The sequence below is a fragment of the Trachinotus anak genome, unplaced genomic scaffold (genome assembly GCF_046630095.1).
Source record: "Trachinotus anak isolate AG129_WGS33_773 ecotype Australia unplaced genomic scaffold, CSIRO_AGI_Tana_v1 ptg000017l, whole genome shotgun sequence".
Taxonomy (NCBI): Eukaryota; Metazoa; Chordata; class Actinopteri; order Carangiformes; family Carangidae; genus Trachinotus; species Trachinotus anak.
In genome coordinates this window covers 729168-736909 of record NW_027273868.1, presented here as the reverse complement: position 1 = coordinate 736909, position 7742 = coordinate 729168, and the positions used below count along the sequence as shown (strand labels likewise).

The following is a 7742-nucleotide window of genomic DNA, read 5'->3' as shown; positions in this document are numbered from 1 at the left end:
ACAAAATGAGCACCAGGAGCTAGAAGCTCCCAGGAGGTAGACAACCAGCATCTGCAGAATGCGATCGCTGGCCTCATAAATGTTTCCACTGATGATTTAAGTAACCTGAACAGCTATACTGTTAGCGTGTGCGATGAGGACATCCACAAGCTAGTTACTTATATAAATAATCCGACTGGAGAGAAGCGCACCATTTCACAGGTGCTAGGTGAGTTGGCATTGCTTTATCACCATAAAGCCCAGTTGCAAGCTGCAGAACATGCTAAGCAGCTTATGGCGTTGCAGACCAGCTATCAAGCTAAGTGTGGCGAGTGGAGGGCTGGGAAAGGGGTGTACCGACAACGCCACCTGGGGAGTTTCGCCCCAGGAGATAGTTTATGAGATGGATAGATGTTAGATGGTTAAATTTACTATACACAGGTCTACACAGGTCCGTATACCACGGGCAGAGACGTATTTAGAAAAGTAGAAAAATAGTTTATTTTACAACCAATTAAAATATCACTTGAACAATACTGGCTCGTAATTACGTACTGGGGCCACAGAGCAGAATGAACAGGGCTGTAGAGGCTACGGTGGCCCAAAATCAAATCAAGGGGGAGGAATAACTAACCAAAAACACCCGTGACACTGCAAACACACACACCCACAAGGGGTTCGTGAAGAAAATACCACCACCAGGAATTGGGTCGCCGCCTGGCCCTCCGCACCTGTCCACAAAGACAAGAAAGCAAGTTATAAAACTGGCCTCCCAGTTAATATGGCCCTTAATTGCTAGCTATCACTCTTACACACACACACACACACACACACACACACTACTTTAAGTAATTAAAAACAACGAAACAAACCATCAAACAAAGGTAAATAATGTTCCTTAAACAACAAACAAACAAACAGTCAATAATGTTCAACAAATTAAACAAACGAATACAAAATAAATCTTTTCAAGGTTGATTAATGAACTAAACAGAATCCTTAAAATAGCAATAGGCCCTGACACAAGCTCTGCAAAGAGCCTTAGTATGTCACTTCCCCACAGCTCAGAAGAGCTGAGGAGTCAAAACGGCTTCAGTGAGCCAAAACAGTCAGGATGAACCAACGCAGCCAAAACAGCAGTGGGTCCAGGAAATGGTGGCTTTAATAGTTTCTGGGCCTCACCAGCAGGGCATTACAGAGCGCCGAGAGGTCACGTGGAGACCGCGCCACAACGCCGACCGGCCCCCAGCAGGGTAGCTCAGCCCCGTGACTCCAGCAGTCCGCCACACCGTGCACCGAAGGAGAGCGCGCGTTGTTCTGGCGACACGCCAAAGACGCACCAATGCTGGGCACGCTGCACTGCGCTGAAGGGCAGAACGTGCGTTATTATGGCAAAATGCTGAAGACGCTCTGGTGCCAGCACGCCACACGGCTTCAGCACGCCACTCCAGGCCACAGCCACCACCACGGACGAACGGAACAGGAAGAGAGAGGGTGCGCCAGGTGTACCCAGGCCCCTATATATAAAGGTGCACTCCCCGCCCACAAATCAGTGCCACAGGGTGACACAGCGCCCCACTGTGAGGAGGAGTAAGCCGTGCTCCGGCCACAACAGGCTAACTTGTGCCTACACACAAAGGATAATAGGTGGATGGACACTGCAACCGTATAATTCTATGAGTAACCAAAAAGGGGTCTCTGAATTTATATGGATCCTATAACACACTATTAATAGGAAAAGGAAGTTGAAAGAAGAGACAAATAGGGACCATCAGTCTTGCCATGAGCTCTGTCTATTGGCAGTATGGACGTACTCCAGGTTTTTATGGTCAGTTCATACTGAAAAAGGTAACTTGGTCCCTTCAAGCCAATGGTGCCATTCCTCCAGCAACATTTTGACAGCAAACAGTTCCTGGTTCCCGATGTTGTAGTTCCTCTCAGCCGGCGACAGTCATCAGGAGAAAAAGGCACAGGGATTGAGCTTCTGGTCAGACAGGACGGTCTCACTGTGGTCAATGAGGTGGGGGCCAAGGAGTCATTGATATATGTCTCCATGGTCTCCCTCTCAGGTGCAGGCAAGGAGTAGTGTAGGAGAGTGTAGTAGTGTTGGGGGGCAGGTCAATGGCACAGTAGTAGGGGCGATGCAGGGGTAGAGATGTAGCTTTGGCCTTGCTGACGATATATTGAAGTCACCCCCAACAGGTCTGGGAATTCACTAGGTGTGGGCATCAGCTGGGGAATGGGGGGCTTGCTTCAGGCAGATTTGGTGACAGGATGAGCTCCAACCCAGGGTGGCCCCAATGGCCAAGTCAATGTGTGGGTTGTGGTGGCAAAGCCAGGAGCACCCTAGTATGAGGGGGAGCTATGGGGACTGTAGGATGTGAAACTGGATGGTCTCATGGGTCTTGGGCTGGTGGAGGGTCTTGTGGAGGTATGACTTACCAGTGTTTCCCCTTCTGCTGATGTGCTCTTCCTTTTGCTGGACACCAAACAATGAAATGGCCGGCCTGGCAGCAATACAGGCTGCGGTCACACTGGCACTTGCACTCTCGTTCCTGCAAAGTGAGACTGATTTGTCCTAGCTGCTTGGGCCCCCCTGGCTGCAGCCCTGTTGTATCAGCTGAACTGGCTGCAGCTGTAGTTCAGGTCAAGGAGTGGATGACGCCTCACAGCCCAGAGTGTTTCTTGCATCTCCGTGCCTGGATGCAGAGATCCATTCTTGGTGGCAAGCACGATCAGCCCATCTTCCTCAGTCGAAGCATTCCAATCTCTCTGGTGGGTTCTGGTGCGTAAGTCTATGGAAAAGTCGGCCACCATCTGGTTCCTGTGAGACATACTCATCAGTCCCCAGATGACGTCAGTTTAGAAAGCTCCCATGCCGGTGTGTGCTGGATCCATTTCTGGCCAGACTGTGCATGTGAAGGCTGGTGTGGGACCCAGATGCAGCACACAGTTTGACAAATACAATTTGTAATGATCTTAATTTTCACTTAGCCAGAAACTGGACCAGGCAGATAAATCCAAATACAGTTCAGAAAACATTTTGGCTGAGCTTGAGGCTCTGGCTGAATGAATAAATGAATGAGCCAGCACAGGAACAGACAGACAAAGGCCAGAGTCACAGAAGCAGATTTCAAGGTCAGGGACAGAAAGGTTGATGTGATTACCAGGGTTCAGACAAGAAAGTTAAGTTGGGTACAAATAGGTCCAGTGGAATCACTCCAAGGTGCTGGAGAGTCTTGCATGGATGATACCGAAGTCTGGCAAAGAATGACTGGGAGGCTGGGGTTTGTATTCTGGGTAAGTGGGAAAAAACTGTGGCAGTCGATATTACACATATTATTACAAACATATTATTAGGCTGTGATCATACACATTTGAGGGTACTTTGGGGAAAATGTTTTCATGAAATTAATAACTCAGTGGGGTGTACCTTTAACTCATTTCAGTAGCACCCAGACTGCATTATTATAGCGCCACCTTTCGGACATTTATTATAATTTTTTATGCTTGAGTAGTGGGTGAAATTTGCAATCAAACTGCCAATTTTTGTGAGTTTGTTTCTAGTGGTTTATCCTGCATGAACACTTTTAGTGGAGAAAAAATAAATAAATAATGATAATAATGAGAACAAAAACAATAGGAATCCGACCATGTTCACTGATGGAACCCCTAAAAAAGGAAGTACACTGATCACCTTGTTTGATAAACATGATCACATAGTTTGATAAATATCAGGATACATGACTTACAATCATACCCTCCACTTAAAGTGTAGACCTTCTGTCTAACAGGAAGATCAAATGACTGGGAACTATAACAAAAATAAAAAACACATTAATTAATTATTTGTCTTTTTTACAGCTTCACAGCTGTGATTGATGGTGTCTGATATTACAGTAGGGTTAGCCTACCACAAACAAATGTTTGGTTCCTTGTGTTGTTGTTTGCACCATACTACACTACTTTGTGTGTGGACTGCTAATAGAGAGAGAGAGAGAGAGAGAGAGAGAGAGAGAGAGAGAGAGAGAGAGTTGCTGTTGTTCCCTAAATGCACAAAAAAATGCACAAAAATTTCTTGGGGGTGTCCTCAAGGTGTTTTGCCATACCCATGCCCAAGACCAATATCAGATATCAAGTTGCACCACCTCTGGTGCATGTGCAAAGTTTCATGAGTTTTTGAGCACCCCAGCACTTCAAAAAATGGTAAAGGTAATTAGGGGGCACTATAGAGCCAACATAGCACACCCATGCCCAATTGCAGTATCAAACTGAAATACTTGTGTGAAATTGACACACAAAATCCAAAATAGCTGTCTTCCTTTTTCATGAAAAATGTTTTAAAAATCATATATTATGTCCACAATAATGACAGCATTAATTCCACTGAATTTTTACATCTAAGGAACTTGTGACCAATGTTCCCTCTAAGATGCGCGCTTGCGCAATCGCGCACTGCTCACACATTCTCAGCGCACAAGAAAATCTATACAGCGCATAAAATAAAATTCAACATAAACTGTAAATTAATTAGAGCAATAACATTTTTTTCTGTAACTTTTTGCAGTGTAACACAGTGAGTGACAGATGTCCAGCCAATGATACGATATGGTTCACTTTCGCTACGCAGCCAATCACAGCATTGACATTGCTTACGTAGGTGCCCTTCCCATACGCGCCGCGGCGCCGTGCAAGTTAGCTAGCTAACAACAGTGCATTTCATTTTAAGTGGGCCAAATCACTTATATTAAAAGTAAACGAATGGAAATTGCTGCTGTAATTTGATTCTTTTAATAAGCCATGTAACTTGCTATGATCCCAGGTGTTGATCAGGTGTGATACTGGTGTGTGGCCACAGCGTGCACATCTGGTGTTGCTCACAATGGTCCTCAGTGTGCTCAGGGAGCTTGTGTGTATGCCCAGACACATGAAAAATTAGAGGGAACATTGCTTGTGACCCTGTTTTTAGGGGAGCTATGGAGCCTGCTGGCCACACCTGAGCCTAGTCACTACAGAACTTTTTCACCAATTCTGACGTGGGTGCCAAATTTTGTGAGTTTTCCAGCATCCCAAGCCCCTCAAAAATGCATTTCTACAGCAGATAATGATAACAATCTCTACAACAACATAGGTTCATTGCACCAAAAGGGACCATTCCAGCTCTTCCACCCTCAGTGCTTGGGCCCTAATTACATCAACATTACAAACAAATGAGAATTTAAAATGACACATTATCACTTTTCTTAGTGGAGACCATAGGGAATTCCCAGTAGCTCCTGAAGCGCCCTGTTTTTTGTGTCATAGAATAAGGGTGTACAGGATGGCAGAAATTTTTGCAATGTGCACAATGTGTTGCAATAAGTGCTATATGTGCCATTATAAACATCTGCCACCATCCAGTACTTATTGAACAGTCAGATGGGAAGTCAGATGAGATAGTATACAAAGTGGCAAAGTCCATGTGGGGAGGAGGTTGTGGTTGATGAATGGAACTTTCTCTAGAGGACTTGAGTTCAACTCCTGTGTGAAATAAGTTGAGTTGATAATGATATTGTTAGACTTAGTTGACTTATTTGTCAAGGCTGAACAACGGCTCAGACTCAGATGCAGATTGACACAGTAAGCGAGTTCACAATGTCCTTTAATCAGGCAAAAGTCGGTACACAGGAGATCAGTCCGCGGAGCAAAGGTATCAGAATCGGTGGGCAAAGGCAGGGTCAAAAACCAAAAACAAGACAAGATACGAGTAAGGCACACGGGGAATAAAGGCTGGAACGTAGTCATACAGAACTAGACGAACTGGCACAGAAGGGAGGGAACACAGAGACTAAATACTCAGGGAGAGGGAAGACAATGAGACACAGGTGCAGCACATTAGGGCAGGGCAGGTAATCACACAAGGGGAGGACACATGAGGGCAGGAAGTGAGGAACCTGAAACGAGAAAAGAGGTGAGTATCAAAAGAAAAAAGGAAGTACAAGACAAAACACTGGGGGAAACAAAAAAGGGAACTCAGCTATCCAGCTGAGGCATGACATTATTATCTTGTTTTTTTCATCATTGTTATTATTATTATACACAGTTGCACGAAAACACCAATGAACTAATCTGACTGCTTTGTTCTATAAAGAGAAGTAATTACAGGATATAAATACATAGAATCATTGCTGCTGAAAAAATGCTGACAATAAAAAATATCAAAAATCCTTCAAATTTCATGAAGATTTGAAGGATTTTTTACTTTAACAGATAAGATAACCATTAATAACAGATAACCATGAACATAAAATGTTGTGTCACTCTAGCTTTGAGAAAAAGAGTCAGGTTCACAGAAGTATTCAAAGAACCTCCTGGGAGCTTCATCCGGCCACTTACTGAGGCTCATTTCATGGAATCTTACATGAAGAAGCCAGACTGTGGGGTCTTGAAATAGAGGACTTGCAGCTTGAGTTGGACCGAGTTGACTAAACCAAACTATATATGTATACTGCAAATAAATGCATGAGAGAACGAGACATCAAATAACACATACTGCATTCCCAGCAGTGAGAGGGGGATCTGTGATAAGTTGACCATCTGGAGCTGAGACTGGGAGTCTATCCAGAAAAAAAGCTGGAATGTATGGAAGCCACAAGGTCAATCTAAACAGTAATTTATAAAGCTTAAGTGGGAACAGACATGTATGTATGCCTCCGGCTGAAGTGCATTCTTGAATGTGCATGAATTTGACCTGTACACGATTCAGGGGTCCATGCAAGCGTACAACAAGTTCGGGTATTTACGTGCTTGCGTGCATTGTGTGTTGTCAGCACAACATTCTTTAAAATACTTAGGACAGTCAACCACAGAAGGTTGTTTTCAGGTCAGCTGCCATCACAGGCCAATCAAAGAGGCAGAGCCATGCCAAGAGGAGTTACACAACAGTGGGATTTTTGTGGGAAAGTAAGTTGGACACACCCTCATCATGTTCTGATCTGAAATTGAAAAAGAAGTGTGCAATTTCCACATAACCTCAAATCCTAAGAAAGACATGCTGCAGGATGTCAGGTATTCTGTTCTGTTCATTGCAAGGGCTTGTTATGTTAGTTATTTTAGTCTTCTTAAGGTAAAAAAAAAAAACTTCTGGCATGCACAAAAGCATGACATTTAACACTCTTTTCTTTGTGAGAAAAAAAGAGATTGAATGTTGAGGACATGGACAGAAGCATGACACATAAACCTGTTTTATTTTTTAAAGAGAAAAAGGAGATTGAATGGTGCTAGCAGAGAGCAGACAACAAAGATCCTGGAAACACAAAGGACGTTCACAAAAGCATGATACCTAACACTATTTCATTTTAAGAAAAAGAAAGAAAGAAAGGATTTATGGGTGACAACAAGATGACTTTTGTGTCAGCATAGTCAGAAAGGTGTGTTCTCCACATGCATAAGACAGCAATCGGGGTTTTCTCGTATCACAAAGGAGGCTCAAGTTTAACTTTGGTAAATGACTATCGTAACCTATGGTACATGGCTAACCTCCACCAGAGCACATTAACTTCAGATTGATCAGATCAGACCCTGCCAACAGTCCACCTACTGTCAAATCATATCACAAAAAATGAGTCTTGAATCTTTCCTACAGCAATAAAACTCTTATAAACTCTTTTAGTTCTGCACACATACACTGTAAACCTTTGATGTAAATTTACAGTGAAATCTTATCAGTATTCTGCTGTATTAGTGTCATACAGTGCCATACTGTAAACTGCAATGCAGTCTGG

General features: G+C 43.7%; 1 long non-coding RNA gene across 1 annotated transcript; it reads right to left on the bottom strand.

Annotated features, from left to right (window-relative positions):
• Positions 1-462: 462 nt before the first annotated feature.
• LOC139634819 (uncharacterized) lies at positions 463-1624 on the bottom strand. The gene is made up of 2 exons (XR_011694078.1): positions 1162-1624; positions 463-710 (listed from the first exon to the last, which is right to left on the bottom strand). It is a non-coding gene; the product is annotated as an uncharacterized lncRNA (long non-coding RNA).
• Between the last annotated feature and the right edge of the window lie 6118 nt (positions 1625-7742).